The following is a 17,200-nucleotide window of genomic DNA, read 5'->3' on the forward strand; positions in this document are numbered from 1 at the left end:
AACGACTGTTCTGGACAAAGGACACCTTGTCCAACATTCTGATGAAAGATCAGCAAAAGTAAGACCCATTTTATGATGTTATTTCATATATCTGTCGTAGTCGCCGGCGCCCAAGGGTTTCTGGGTATTGTGCAAAGCTAATATAACGCTACATTTTTTTTACGCTGTTAAACACTTAATAAATCAGAAATATTAGTTGGAATCACAAGATGCCTGTCTTTCATTTGCTGTACACTATGTATTTTTCAGAAATGTTTTATGATGAGTAATTAGGTATTTGACGTTGATGTCTGTAAGTTTTATGGCTGCTTTCGGTGCAATTTCTGACTGTAGCTGCAAAGTAAACTATGATTTATACCTGAAATATGCACATTTGTCTAACAAAACATATGCTATACAATAAATATGTTATCAGACTGTCATCTGATGAAGTTGTTTCTTGGTTAGTGGCTATTTATATCTTTATTTGGACAAATTTGTGATAGCTACTGATGGAGTAAAAAAACTGTTGGAGTAAAAAAAGTGGTGTCTTTTGCTAACGTGGTTAGCTAATAGATTTACATATTGTGTCTTCCCTGTAAAACATTTTAAAAATCGGACATGTTGGCTGGATTCACAAGATGTGTACCTTTCATATGCTGTATTGGACTTGTTAATATGTGAAAGTTAAATATTAAGAAAATATATTTATTTTGAATTTCACGCCCTGCACTTGAGCTGGCTGTTGTCATAAGTGTACCGACGTCGGGCTTGCAGCCAGAAGAAGTTAAAATAACTACATTATGACGTTCTTCAACTTAGGAATTAGCAGCAAACATTAGCTATGTGGCCCAGACGTGTCCAACTCTTCATAATGCAGCACAAAGAAAATTCCGAAAATCGCAATATACTGATAAAACCTGATATAACTCGGTTTAAAATAACTACATTATGATGTCTTTAACACCTATATCGAATAAAATCAGAGCCGGATATATCTAAGGCCTATAACGAGAGCTTTTCAGAACGCCATCCTGAGGTCTGTCTTGCGTCATGGCGAATGTTGAAAAGACTGCACCCCACGTTCCAAGACCCTTTATATGGCCTCAGATCTGCCTAGCAACTCCATTTCAATTCTCACTGCTTGCTGACATCTAGGGGAAGGCGTATGCAGTGCATGTCGACCAATAGAATACATGCAAATTAATAAACTGACCCTAGAACAGAGTGCCTGATTTCAGATTTCTCACTTCCTGACAGGAAGTTTGCTCCAACTTGAGTTCTGTTTTACTCACAGATATAATTCAAACGGTTTTAGAAACTAGAGAGTGTTTTCTATCCAATAGTAATAATAATATGCATATTGTACGAGCAAGAATTGAGTACGAGGCTGTTTCATTTGGGAACAAATTTTTACAAAGTGAAAACAGCGCCCCCATATTGAGAAAAGGTTAATGTTATGGTTCTGTTCTCTTCTGTCACTTCCTGCCTTAGCCTGTTAATGTTATGTTTCTTTTCTTTGTATTTTCCTTCTCTGGGTTTCATAGTCACAGCCGGAATCAACAGGAATTGTGTGAAATTTGCTGTATTGACTTCTTGACATCAATTACCATCTGAGTACCTACCCAGACACATTGCTTTGACATGCTCTGTTGTCAAGGAAACAGAGGCAGGGTCCGACAGATATTTAGACTAAAGGCCCCAAGTCCGTTTTTAAAAAAAAATCAAAATACGAGTTTTCTATCCAAATCTACTAATAATATGCATATCCTACGGGCCTGAGTAGCAGGCAGTTTACTCTGCTTTTCATCCGGACATGAAAATACGCCCCCCTACCCAAGAGAGGTTAACCCACTGTTCTCCGGTGGGTCGTCATTGTAAATAAGATTTTGTTCTTAAAACTTCTTGTGAATAGGGGGGCGCTGTTTTCACTTTGGAAAAAATCGTGTCCAAATTTAAACGGCCTCGTACTCTGTTCTAGATCATTCAATATGCATATTATTATTACCATTGGATAGAAAACACTCTGAAGTTTCTAAAACTGTTTGAATTATATCTGTGAGTAAAACAGAACTCATTTGGCAGCAAACTTCCATAAAGGAAGTGAAAAATCTGAAAACGAGGCTCTGTGTCAGGGCTTGCCTATTCAGTTGGCTTGTATTTATCGATATGTATGCACTTCATACGCCTTCCACTAGATGTCAACAGGCAGTAGAAGGTTGAATGGGGTGTCTAGCTTGATGTGAGGCCGGATAAGAGCTTTTGGAGTGGCAGGTCCGGTATTTGGTCAGTTTTCGACGGCGTGCGGGGGAACTCAACATTGTCTTTTGAAAAGCGTTCGGTATACACGGCGAATTGCTCCGGCTCTGATTTTATTTGATACATATGAGAAAAAAATCATAAAGTAGGATTTTTCAACCGAGTTTGACCAGTTTATTCAACGTTTATTGGGACTTTTGGAATTTTTCGTTCCAGGCGCAAACATTTCTTGGATACGTGAGCTCCACATGTCTAGACAAAGTTGCTAATTCGACAGAAGAAATGGACATTCTAAAACCAAACAACGATTTATTCTGGAAATAGGACTCCTTGCACAACATTCTGATGGAAGCTCAACATTTAAGTCATTTAGCAGACGCTCTTATCCAGAGCGACTTACAAATTGGTGCATTCACCTTATGACATCCAGTGGAACAGCCACTTTACAATAGTGCATCTAAATCTTTTAAGGGGGGGGGGGGGGGGGCAGAAGGATTGCTTTATCCTATCCTAGGTATTCCTTGAAGAGGTGGGGTTTCAGGTGTCTCCGGAAGGTGGTGATTGACTCAAGAAAGGTAAGAGAATATTTATGATGTTATTTCGTATTTTTGTGGTAAATGTTGGCTCCAACAAGGCGGAGAATATGTGAGCGTTGTCTCACAATACTGCATGCTGTATGCGTTCCAATTTAATACCCAACACGGGTGAACACGATGCCACTCAATGTAATGCTCCACCACATAAAGTGAGAACACGAAGTCACAAGACACAACGTACACAAACCGTGACACACAAGAATGTACTACCTGTACACACAATAATCCCGCACACCCAGCAGGCCGGGCTGCTGGGTAATAAAGCCCCACAAATCACCCTAACCACAAACAGGTGTCACTAATTCACAAAAAGGGAGGGGGGAGGAAAAGTCAGTAGCAGCTAGTAGGCCGGTGACGACGACCGCTGAGCACCACCCGAACAGGAAGGGGAGCCACCTTCGGTGGGAGTCGTTACAACCAGTGTATTTTTACCATGTATTTTTTAGTAAAGTTTATGATGAGTTATTTGATTAGATTAGGTGAGTGTCCAAAATTTCTCCAGAGATTTTGGTGAATTGTTGCTACTTATTCACAATGGATAACCACGATTTGCAGCTCTAAATATGCACATTTTTGAACAAAACATAAATGTATTGTATAACATGATGTTATAAGACTGTCATCTGATGAAGTTGTCCAAAGGTTAGTGATTCATTTTATATCTATTGCTGGTTTTTGCGAAAGCTATGTTTGCGGTGGATAAATGGCGTTGTGTGTTTGGCTATTGTGATGAGCTAATATAATTCTATATTGTGTTTTCGCTGTAAAACACTTAAAAAATTGGAAATATTGGCTGGATTCACAAGATGTTTATCTTTCATTTGCTGTACACCATGTATTTTTCATAACTGTTTTATGATGAGTATTTATATATTTCACGTTGCTCTCTGTAATTATTCTGGCTGCTTTGGTGCTATTTGTGATGGTGGCTGCAATGTAAAACCAGTATTTGTAGCAATAAATATGCACATTTTCGAACAAAACATAAATGTATTGTATAACATGATGTTCTAAGACTGTCATCTGATGAAGTTGTTCAAGATTAGTGATGAATTGTATCTCTATTTGTGGGTTTTGTGAAAGCTACCTATGCGGTGGAAACATGGTGAAAATATGCCGTTGTGTGTTTGGCTATTGTGGTTAGCTAATAGAAATACATAGTGTTTTCGCTGTAAATATTTAAAAAATCGGAGATGATGGCTGGATTCACAAGATGTTTATCTTTCATTTGCTGTATTGGACTTGTGATTTCATGAAAATTATATTATATGATATCCCTGTCCCGTTAGGCTAGGCTATGCTAGTCAGCTTTTTTGATGAGGATGCTCCCGGATCCGGGATGGGTATCACTGAAAGGTTAACTGACTTGCCAAGTTAAATATCAAAACACTTTGAATAATCATGTTGGGTTCCAGGTAGACCCTTTTTTTCTGAAAGAATTGCTTGGAATGGATTGTCCTCTTTGGACCAGCTGCAGAATCTCCTCCATCATAGGTAAACACAGTTGTGAAGCACAAAGACAGGGGAAACAGATCAGGTTTCAGATCAGGCTTGACAGAAACCGTGCCTGTGTTAGCTGCCGAGATAGTGCAGTGTGCATGTCCTTAGCTATGTTGTGCTAACTAGAGAATATGCTAACATCAGCTAGTTAGCTAAACATCATTATGGAGAGTGAATTACATTGTTTCTTCGTCATCTTGCTAGGTAGTTGACTAGCTGTGGCGATCTGGCTCGTATCAACAATGACTTTCTTACACAATACCAACATTAGCACAGACAGACCATAAGTAATATGCACGGATATGCATTGCAAAACAACGCTACTGCCACCTTCTGGAGTATTATAACAAGGCTGAGTCGCTGACGCCTCCCAAGGTCTTTGCTGTGTGAAAACAAAATAGATATACTGACAACACTCTGTTAAAAGGTGGTAAGTACTGACGTCAGCCAATATTTGACAATCCTACCGGCAAGCATTTGACACTCCTTGATTTTTAACAAAATTATGTACACAAAATGCAGAGGCATTTGACGCCTGTCACGCCTTGACCTTAGAGATCCTTTTTATGTCTCTATTTTGGTTGGTCAGGGCGTGAGTTGGGGGGGGCATTCTATGTTTTGTGTTCTATGTTTTCTACTTATGTGTGTTTGGCCAGGTGTGGTTCTCAATCAGAGGCAGCTGTCTATCGTTGTCTCTGATTGAGAACCATACTTAGGTAGCCTTTTTCCCACCTGTGTTTTGTGGGTAGTTGTTTTCTGTTTTTGTGTTGCTGCATCAGACAGAACTGTTTCGCTTTCGTTCTCCTGTTTGTTGTTTGTGTTCGATTAGTTTTTTTGGATTAAATCATGAACACTTTTAACGCTGCACCTTGGTCCACTCTTCCTTTAGTATAGTTAACACAGACCCCTGGCATGACACAGTGATATATTAACATAGACCACCCCCTGGCATGGCACAGTGCTATATTAACACAGACCCCTGGCATGACACAGCGCTATATTAACATAGACCACCCCCTGGCATGGCACAGTGCTATAGTAACACAGACCACCCCTGGCATGACACAGTGCTATATTAACCAGACCATCCCCTGGCATGACACAGTGCTATATTAACCAGACCATCCCCTGGCATGGCAGAGTGCTATATTAACCAGACCATCCCCTGGCATGACACAGTGCTATATTAACAAGACCATCCCCTGGCATGACACAGTGCTATATTAACACAGACCATCCCCTGGCATGGCACAGTGCTATATTAACACAGACCATCCCCTGGCATGACACAGTGCTATATTAACACAGACCATCCACTGGCACAGTGCCATATTAACCAGACCATCCCCTGGCATGGCACAGTGCTATATTAACCAGACCATCCCCTGGCATGACACAGTGCTATATTAACCAGACCATCCCCTGGCATGGCACAGTGCCATATTAACCAGACCATCCCCTGGCATGGCACAGTGCTATATTAACCAGACCATCCCCTAGCATGGCACAGTGCTATACTAACCAGACCATCCCCTGGCATGACACAGTGCTATATTAACACAGACCGTCCCTTGGCATGGCACAGTGCTATATTAACACAGACCCCTGGCATGGCACAGTGCTATATTAACCAGACCATCCCCTGGCATGGCACAGTGCTATATTAATACAGACCATCCCCTGGCAAGGCACAGTGCTATATTAACACAGTCCCCTGGCATGGCACAGTGCTATATTAACCAGACCATCCCCTGGCATGGCACAGTGCTATATTAATACAGACCATCCCCTGGCAAGGCACAGTGCTATATTAACACAGTCCCCTGGCATGACACAGTGCTATATTAACCAGACCATCCCCTGGCATGGCACAGTGCTATATTAACCAGACCATCCCTTGGCATGGCACAGTGCTATATTAACCAGACCATCCCCTGGCATGACACAGTGCTATATTAACCAGACCATCCCCTGGCATGGCACAGTGCTATATTAACACAGACCATCCCCTGGCATGGCACAGTGCTATATTAACCAGACCATCCCCTAGCATGGCACAGTGCTATACTAACCAGACCATCCCCTGGCATGACACAGTGCTATATTAACACAGACCATCCCTTGGCATGGCACAGTGCTATATTAACACAGACCCCTGGCATGGCACAGTGCTATATTAACCAGACCATCCACTGGCATGGCACAGTGCTATATTAATACAGACCATCCCCTGGCAAGGCACAGTGCTATATTAACACAGTCCCCTGGCATGCACAGTGTTATATTAACCAGACCATCCCCTGGCATGGCACAGTGCTATATTAGCCAGACCATCCCCTGGTACAGTGCTATATTAACCAGACCATCCCCTGGCATGGCACAGTGCTATATTAACCAGACCATCCCCTGGTACAGTGCTATATTAACACAGACCATCCCCTGGCATGACACAGTGCTATATTAACACAGACCCCTGGCATGGCACAGTGCTATATTAACCAGACCATCCCCTGGCATGGCACAGTGCTATACTAACCAGACCATCCCCTGGCATGGCACAGTGCTATATTAACCAGACCATCCCCTAGCATGACACAGCACTATATTAACCAGACCATCCCCTGGCACAGTGCTATATTAACCAGACCATCCCCTGGCATGGCACAGTGCTATATTAACACAAACCATCCCCTGGCATGACACAGCGCTATATTAACACTTACTATCCCCTGGCATGACACAGTGCTATACTAACCAGACTATCCCTTGTATGGCACAGTGCTATAAGACTACACTACCCCTATGTCAAGAGAGATGGTATTGGCCCAGAGTGGAAGCTCAGAATTCTAGACATTGAGGAAATTGAAACAACCTCTGTCAACAGTCATGAGGCATGAAAGCCAAAGGAACTGAGTAATATTGAGAAATGCTATAGATGGAAGGAAAGTAGTGTGGAAAGTAGTGTGGTAACCTACCAAAAAACAATTAGGCAACAACAAATTCAATCCCTTTAAGACACATATGTCAGAGTCAAGGCCCGCGGGCCACATCCGGCCCGCGAGAAGGTTTTTTACGGCCCCTGGGATGATCTTGATTTATTATTAGAACCGGCCCGCAGACCGCAGCAAGCCGGCAGCCCGCAGATCTTTTACACGCACCAATACTACATTTCCCACAATGCAACGGTGACGCACCGAGCAGTAGGCTGCTTCATTTCAATATTTATTGGCACAGCAGTCGTCAGCATCACAGTAAAATTAACTTTCAGATACCCATCAAAAATGGCAAAACGGAAGGTGGACACTGAGAACCGGGGGTTTCAAACAAGGTGGGAGTCGGAGTATATGTTCACGGAGGTAGCTGGAAAACCTGTGTGTCTTCTGTGTGGAGAAAGTGTGGCGGTACTGAAAGAGTATAATCTGAGACGACATTATGAAACGAAACACGCGGACAAAAACAAGAATATGGACATGGAACAAAGGCTACAAAAGGCAGAGGAATTAAAACGAGGCCTCAAATCTCGACAGGCTCTGTTCAAAAAAGCCAAATCACAAGGCCAGGCTGCTGTCAAGGCCAGTTTTATTTTGGCAGAAGAGATCGCTAAATCAGCCCGGCCATTTACGGAGGGGGATTTCATCAAAAACTGCATGATTAAAGTTTGTGACGAAGTTTGCCCAGAAAAAAGGCAACTCTTTTTAAATGTGAGTCTGAGCAGAAACACCATTGCCGAGAGAGTAGACCAGTTGTCCATCAATCTAAAAGAGCAGCTTGTGAAAAAGGGAAAAGATTTCATTGCATATTCCTTGGCTGTGGATGAGAGCACCGACATTTCTGACATTGCCCAGTTGTCAATTTTCATCCGCGGAGTGGACTCCAGCCTAAGCGTGACAGAGGAGTTTTTGGCTTTACGTCCTATGCATGGCACAACTACGGGGCATGATTTGTATGAAGAGGTGTCAAGATGTGTAAATGAGATGGAGCTGCCTTGGGAAAAACTCGTGGGTTTGACAACCGACGGAGCACCTGCGATGTGTGGACACAGGAGCGGACTGGTGGCGAAGATACGGGAAAAGATGCAAGAGGAAAACGCGACAGGTGAGCTGACAGCTTATCATTGTATCATACACCAGGAAGCGTTGTGCGGTAAAGCCTTGAAAATGGAGCATGTAATGAGCATCGTCACGCGCACAGTTAACTTTATCAGAGCCAAAGGTTTGAATCACCGCCAGTTCAAGGCATTTCTGACGGAGTTAGAAACGGAGCATGGTGATTTGCCTTATCACACAGAGGTGCGATGGCTAAGCCAGGGAAAGGTGCTTCAAAGATGTTTCGAGCTTCGTGAGGAGATTTGTCTGTTCTTGGACAGCAAAGGGAAAGACACAACACAACTCCGAGACGAAATGTTTCTGTGTGAAATGGCTTTTCTGTGTGACATTACGAGTCATCTGAATGCAATGAACTTGCAGCTGCAGGGTCGGGATCATGTCATCTCTGATATGTACAGTACAGTGAAGGCATTTAAAACCAAACTGACTCTGTGGGAGACGCAGATGCGGAAAGAAAATTTGAGCCACTTTCCCAGCTGCCAGACCATGAAAGAGAAGCTCTCTACCAGTGCGTTCCCGAGCGCACAGTTGGCTGATAAAATAGGTATGCTTGCCGCTGACTTTCGACGCCGATTTGCTGACTTTGAAGCACAAAAAAGCAGGTTGGAACTGCTCGGTAACCCATTTGCTGTTGACGTGGAAAGCTCACCACCAAACCTCCAAATGGAGTTGATTGACCTCCAATGCAATGATGCACTGAGGGCAAAATATGCGGCAGTGGGTGCTGCGGAGTTCGCCCGTTTCCTCCCCGACACAATGCCCCAGCTGCGCATCCAGGCTGCTCAAACGTTGTCTATGTTTGGCAGCACATACCTGTGTGAACAACTGTTTTCTTTGATGAACCTGAACAAAACATCACACAGAAGTCGACTTACTGCTGAACACCTCCACTCAATTCTGAGGATTTCCTCAGCTCAGAGCCTTACCCCGAACATTGATTAACTTGTGGAAAAGATGGGACACCACCAAGTATCACCCTCAACCTCAAACAAGTGAACATTACTGTGCAATCACATATTTAGAGTTTTTACTCAGTTCAAGTTTAAAAGTTAAAGTTTAATATTTGTTTTCACTGCATGTTACTTCTCCTTAAACAAAGTGTTGTTTTTGATTAATAGATTTTTGCACTTTATTTTATTGTATTTCAATCCAATTATATTTTAAAAATATTTCAGTTGAGTGGATGATAGAAAATTGCTATTATTGTTTTTTTCTTTGAAGTAAATTTAGCCCACTTTTGCTAAAATAGAAAATATAGGCTACTGATGGTGCCTTGAATACCGGTTTCTTTCATTTAATGTTCATGTTATGGGGATTTTTATATAAAGGAAATTTGTCTTTTGTGTTTGTTGAAAATTAAAGATTACTGACAGAGCCATAAGAAAATATTGCTTTATTTATCTGATCATATTGGAATATATTTGTTAGGTTTTCAGTAGGTTCAATTAGGTTCACTAGACTATATGCGTCATTTAAAAATTTTTCAATGAACATTCGAACAGTCCGGCCCTCGGCTTGTAGCTAAATTTTTTATTTGGCCCTCCGTCCATTTGACTTTGACACCCCTGCTTTAAGACAACTTCCTGGACAAAACCTTCCACTGTAATAGTGAAGGTGTAAACTTGGCAGTAGAAAACCTAAATGGTACATTTTTTTTTTTTTTTTTTTTTTTTTTAATTTAACCCCTTTTCTCCCCAATTTTCGTGGTATCCAATCGCTAGTAATTACTATCTTGTCTCATCGCTACAACTCCCGTACGGGCTCGGGAGAGACGAAGGTCGAAAGCCATGCGTCCTCCGAAGCACAACCCAACCAAGCCGCACTGCTTCTTAACACAGCGCGCCTCCAACCCGGAAGCCAGCCGCACCAATGTGTCGGAGGAAACACCATGCACCTGGCCCCCTTGGTTAGCACGCACTGCGCCCGGCCCGCCACAGGAGTCGCTGGAGCGCGATGAGACAAGGATATCCCTACCGGCCAAACACTCCCTAACCCGGACGACGCTAGCCCAATTGTGCGTCGCCCCACGGACCTCCCGGTCGCGGCCGGCTGCGACAGAGCCTGGGCGCGAACCCAGAGACTCTGGTGGCGCAGTTTGCACTGCAATGCAGTGCCCTAGACCACTGCACCACCCGGGAGGCCTAAATGGTACATTTGACCTCTCAACTTCCCTATCAAATCTAAAAATGTCAAGCAGACAACTTAAGGAAATTAACAACATTGACGAATGGTTTGATGAAGAATGCAAAAACCTAAGAAAGTAATTGAGAAGCCTGTCCAGCCAAAAACATAGAGACCCAGAAAACCTGAGTCAACACCTTCACCATGTTGAATCACTAAAACAAAACAGAAATACGGAAAAAGAAGGAACAGCACGTCAGGAATCAGACAAAATACACACCCTCCAACCCAAAAAGGCCTGTGAGGTTGATAGTTTCCTAAATCAAATAATATAATATACAGACCAAAATATCCAACTGGCTATACATTAACATCATCATCAGCTCTGCTCTCTTACCAAATATTTGGAACCAAGGACCCCAATTTCTGTTGATATGTGCGTCAACAGAAACCTTGGTAAAATCCTCTGCATTATCATTAACAGCAGACTCGTACATTTCCTCAATGAAAACAATGTACTGAGCAAATGTAAAATTGGAGTTTTATCAAATTACTGTACGACAGACCACGAATTCAACCTGCATACGCTAATTGACTAACAAACTCATCAAAACAAAAGCAGAGTCTTCTCATGCTTTGTTGATTTATAAAAAAGAGCCGGTACATTCTACAGCCATCTAAAAGGAAGTGATTCCCAAACCTTCCATAACAAAGCCATCACCTACAGAGAGATGAACCTGGAGAAGAGTCCCCTAAGCAAGCTGGTCCTGGGGCTCTGTTCACAAACACAAACACACCCCACAGAGCCCCAGGACAGCAACACAAAAAGACCCAACTAAATCATGAGAAAACAAAAAGATAATTACTTGACACACTAGAAATAATTCACAAAACAACAGAGCAAACTAGAATGCTATTTGGCCCTAAACAGAGAGTACACAGTGGCAGAATACCTGACCACTGTGACTGACCCAAACTTAAGGAAAGCTTTGACTATGTACAGACTCAGTGAGCATAGCCTTGCTATTGAGAAAGGCTGCCGTAGGCAGACATGGCTCTCAAGAGAAGACAGGCTATGTGCACACTGCCCACAAAATGAGGTGGAAACTGAGCTGCACTTCCTAACCTCCTGCCAAATGTATGACCATATTAGAGACACATATTTCCCTCAGATTACACAGATCCACAAAGAAAACAAACCCAATTTTGATAATCTCCTTTATCTACTGGGTGAAATACCACAGTGTGACATTACAGCAGCAAGATTTGTGACCTGTTGCCACAAGAAAAGGGCAACCAGTGAAGAACAAACACCATCGTAAATTAAACCCATATTTATGCTTATTTATTTTCCCTTCTGTACTTTAACTATTTGCACATCATTACAACACTGTATATAGACATAATATGACATTTTAAATGTCTTTATTACTTTGGAACTTTTGGGAGTGTAATGTTTACTGTTCATTTTTTATTCACTTTTGTTTTTTATCTAATTCACTTGTTTTGGTAATGTTGACATCTGTTTCCCATGCCAATTAAGCCCTTAATGAATATGAGGGGCTGGCAGAGAAAGACACGCAGACCTCATGCACCCTATACTCTCTCTCTCTCTCTGTCTCTTTCTCTCTCTCTCTTTCTCTCTCACCCTCTCTCTCTTTTCCTCTCGCTGTCTCTCTCCATCTCTCCTCTCTCTCTCTCTCTCTGTCTCTCTCTCTCTCTCTCTCTCTCTCTCTCTCTCTGTCTCTTTCTCTCTCTCTCTTTCTCTCTCACCCTCTCTCTCTTTTCCTCTCCCTGTCACATTCCTGACCTGTTTTCTGTTGTTTTTGTATGTGTTTAGTTGGTCAGGGCGTGAGTTGGGGTGGGCATTCTATGTTTTGTGTTTCTATGTTTAGGTAATTTGTAATTAGCCTTATATGGTTCTCAATCAGGGACAGGTGTTTGACGTTTCCTCTGATTGAGAACCATATAAAGGTAGGTTGTGCACACTGTTTGTTTGTGGGTGGTTGTCTCCTGTGTCCGTATATGTTACCACACGGGACTGTATCGTTTGGTCGTAGTCGTGTACCTGTTCGTGCGTTCTTCGTTATATGTAAGTTCACATGTTTTAGGTCAGTCTACGTTCGTTTGTTATTTTGTAGTTTGGTGAAGTGTTATTTCGGTTTTCGTCTTTACTTTAACAAACTTCATTATGTCAAATTATCACGCTGTGCTTTGGTCCAATCCCTACTCCTCCTCTTCATCCGAAGAGGAGGAGGACGACCGTTACACTCCCTCTCTTTACATTTCTCCCTCTCTGTCTCTCTCTATCTCTCTTCTCTCATTGACTAGCTAGGTGAGCACAGAGCAACGCTACAGTGCCTGTCCTTTCTCTACTTCATCAGAAGTCATATTGGATGTCACACATCAGACATCTCTTTCTGGACGTCTCACTCCACATTGTGAGTCAGTACATTGTTTGTACCCCCCAGAACTCACATGGGAATTTAAGACAGATTTCCGTGCCTATTTTACCCAGACATCATCTGACATTCCATCTAGACTTGGGAACAGCTCAGCTCAGAGTCTTTAAAATAAAGATGAAAAAACCCCAACTCCGTTTCCTATACCACTACCAAAGCCAACTCTGACCCTTATTTCCCTTAGACTTGTGTAGGGCTGAAATAATGGTATTTTTCTCTCTCATTATCTCCAGTGTTAAGTGTGGGGGTGGTGTTGAGGATGCTGAGGATGCTGAGGATGCTGAGGATGATGAGGATGCTGAGGATGATGAAGGTGAGCTGTACTGAACACACACGTGTTGCTGCTGTTACTCTCTACCTTATCGAACACAGAGACAATTATTAGAAATACAAGCTGTTGTGTTTGTCAAAAAGGTGAATAATTAGCATCTCCTGCCAACGTTTCTCTCCTTGGTAGTATAAAGTGTTTGATCTCTGAGAGAGCATACTTGGTAGTATAACATGTTTGATCTCTGAGAGAGGATACTTGGTAGTATAAAGTGTTTGATCTCTGAGAGAGGATACTTGGTAGTATAAAGTGTTTGATCTCTGAGAGAGGATACTTGGTAGTATAAAGTGTTTGATCTCTGAGAGAGGATACTTGGTAGTATAAAGTGTTTGATCTCTGAGAGAGGATACTTGGTAGTATAAAGTGTTTGATCTCTGAGAGAGGATACTTGGTAGTATAAAGTGTTTGATCTCTGAGAGCATACTTGGTAGTACAAAGTGTTTGATCTATTAGAGAGGCTGAGGACACTTGTGTAAACATCGTTTATTTTCTCTCCGTCTCTCTCGTCCTCAAGATGATCCTTCAGTATCTTTCTTAGCGTGTAAAGCGTGAATAAACCCTCATCCCTAGACCACGTCCATAATAACACCCAATTACACTAACAATTCAATCATCCAATTACACTAACAATTCAACACCCAATTACACTAGCAATTCTTCAGCGATCATCGAATCGCTGAAGAACCTAGTTTCATGCACGACCACGACCACGCGGCTTTAAAATACAGGATGTACTTCTGCTTCACTTTGCTGTGAGAGAGTAACTATAGACAGAGATCTGAAATATTGACAGTGGTGTGCTTAAGGAAGTTTACTGTAGTGAAAAGAGACTAGTGGTTCGTCTGGCCCTGAGCAATGAAGACTCTAGACTCTCTTTGAATGCTTCTGCATAATTCATGTGGCTGGGATCACTGTCTCTGGCTGGCTGTTCTGGAATCCCATCTTCTAGTTAATATTTTCTAATTACTTTTGAGGTAACCAATGCCAGTTCATTTTAGTGGCTGGTTATTTGCATTTTAATGTCAGAGAATCAACGTATATAGTAGGGTATGTTTGTATTGATCTATAGCCATTCAAAGGAACCACAACCGTTACGTGTCCAAGTTCATAGGTGTGTTGATGTTGTGGATATTGTGACAGTTTGTTTTAGCGTTCAGCGGTCTCTCTGCCGGACGGACGGCTCTTCTCTTCTCTATGGTGACGTAGGCCTATCTACCTTTCCTACCTTTCCTACCTTTCCTACCTTTCCTACCTTTCCTACCTTTCCTACCTTTCCTACCTTTCCTACCTTTCCTACCTTTCCTACCTTTCCTACCTTTCCTACCTGACCTGCCTGACCTAACTGTGTCTAGACCCATCCATTTAAACAGGTGTGTCTAGACCCATCCATTTAAACAGGTGTGTCTAGACCCATCCATTTAAACAGGTGTGTCTAGACCCATCCATTTAAACAGGTGTGTCTAGACCCATCCATTTAAACAGGTGTGTCTAGACCCATCCATTTAAACAGGTGTGTCTAGACCCATCCATTTAAACAGGTGTGTCTAGACCCATCCATTTAAACAGGTGTGTCTAGACCCATCCATTTAAACAGGTGTGTCTAGACCCATCCATTTAAACAGGTGTGTCTAGACCCATCCATTTAAACAGGTGTGTCTAGACCCATCCATTTAAACAGGTGTGTCTGGGTAAACATATTTCAATAATTATAATATATTTATAAAATATCAGGATTCTGATTTTGATTTTGATGTTGTTACTACGCAAGTAACCATTTCAATGTACTGTTTGCAGCTTCTGTATCCAGTACATGTGACAAATAAACGTTGATGTGATGTAGTGTGTGTTTACCTGAGACACTAATGAGTAGAACAATATGACCAAAGTCAGATTAGGAAAAAGGCCAAGAACTAGAACAAGTGTATTTGTACCTGGAGCTTTTCCTTATTGTAGGTTACTACATTCTCCACTTTCAGTCTTGATCTTTGGCTGTTTACTACACTACTCCCTCTGTTTAGCACATGGCCATCACATGTGAATCCTTAAAGAGATGGTTGGGGCTAAAGAGTGGAGTTACACATTTATCAACCTTCAAAGCAGAATTTCTTCCTCCATTTGTATCCAATGTAAAAACCATTTCAAATGTTTGCTACATATGAACGAATCCAGGTGGTGGTTCACAAATATCCCTCTCAGCGCTGCGTTAAACTAGCACTTTGGTTCATGTGTTTAAAGACACACCTCAAACATGTCCACCCCACCCATCTGAGCGCCAGCTGATAGAAGAGAGGTACATGCTCTAACCGTTACGGCTGGAAAGTGACGGTTTTTACAAATTACAAATGAACCTGAATTTGACGGGAGCACCTCCTTAACGCCAGCTGAAAATAGAGCCCTCGGTGTACAGCGTTATACCCCAAAAACACATTTTTATTTTCATAATCATCTAAAAATCTATTCATAACAAATCTGAGAACAGCAATAGTTTACACACACATGAAGGTACCCATAAAAAACACAAATATTGTCACGTTCCTGACCTGTTTTCTGTTTTTGTATGTGTTTAGTTGGTCAGGGCGTGAGTTGGGGTGGGCATTCTATGTTATGTGTTTCTATGTTGGGTCAAATGTGTTGCCTGATATGGTTCTCAATTAGAGGCAGGTGTTTGACGTTTCCTCTGATTGAGAACCATATTAAGGTAGGCTGTTCTCACTGTTTGTTTGTGGGTGATTGTTGCTGTTTCTGTGTTTGTTACACCACACGGTACTGTCTCGTTTTTTCCTGTTCGTGCGTTCTTCGGTATATGTAGTTCACAAGTTCAGGTCTGTTTAACGTCGTTTGTTGTTTTTGTAAATTATCGAGTGTCTTTCGTGTCAGTGTTCGTCTTGTCTAATTTAAATCATCATGTATTTATCACCCGCTGCGTCTTGGTCCACTCTCTCCCCGAAAGACGAACGTTACAAATATTAACATTTAGTTGATAATAATCTCTTGTATCTCATCCTTCGTTCCCCTCCCTGAACGATGCGCCTCAGTGTCCTTCACTGAAAAAATCTCAACTGCAACAATATCAACACGGGCTTTTGTATTGGCAATCTGTTCCCCACCGCTCGCACAAAACATGTTTTAGCATGGCGTTTGTATCCCTGACGACGGTGGAAAACCCGATAAATTGCACTCCGCTCTTCTTGTCACATTGCTTTTGTGCTTGTTGTGTGTCTTTCTCTTCTGGAGATGAATTGCTGCTGCGTCTCTGGCTGACAACAGCGTTTACGAGAGTGAAGGAAGGAAGCAAGGCCGGGAAAGTGGAATGTATTTCAGCTGGTACTTGTTCTCCTCTCTCCCTCTCTCTCATTTTCTCTCTCTTTTTCTCTGTCTCTCAATTGTTTTGTCAATTCAAAAGGGCTTTATTGACATTGGAGACGTGTTTTTTCAAAGTAAGAAGACTCAAAACAACATCGACAATAAACGATTAGAAATTAGACACTGCACTTCGTAAGGTCTGAAAAAGATAGGCACATTTCAAGTGTTATATTATCAGGTATGTACAGTTTTTTTTTTTTTTGCAATGTGCAAATAGTTGTAGTACGAACAGTAGGGGAAAATAAATAAACAGATATTGGTGGAATTTTAATTGTTGTTTGTGCTCAACTTGTCCCATGGCAATGGGACACAAATCTTTCTGCTGTGATTGCACACTGCGGTATTTCACTTAAAATATATGGGAGTTATTCAATGTTTGATTTGTTTTCAAATTTGTTGTGGGTATGTTCTGTGGGAAATATGTGTCTCTAAAATGTCATACATTGGGCAGGAGGTTAGGAAGGGCAGCTCGGTTTCCACCTCATT

Source organism: Salvelinus fontinalis, chromosome 25, assembly GCF_029448725.1.
Source record: "Salvelinus fontinalis isolate EN_2023a chromosome 25, ASM2944872v1, whole genome shotgun sequence".
Taxonomy (NCBI): domain Eukaryota; kingdom Metazoa; phylum Chordata; class Actinopteri; order Salmoniformes; family Salmonidae; genus Salvelinus; species Salvelinus fontinalis.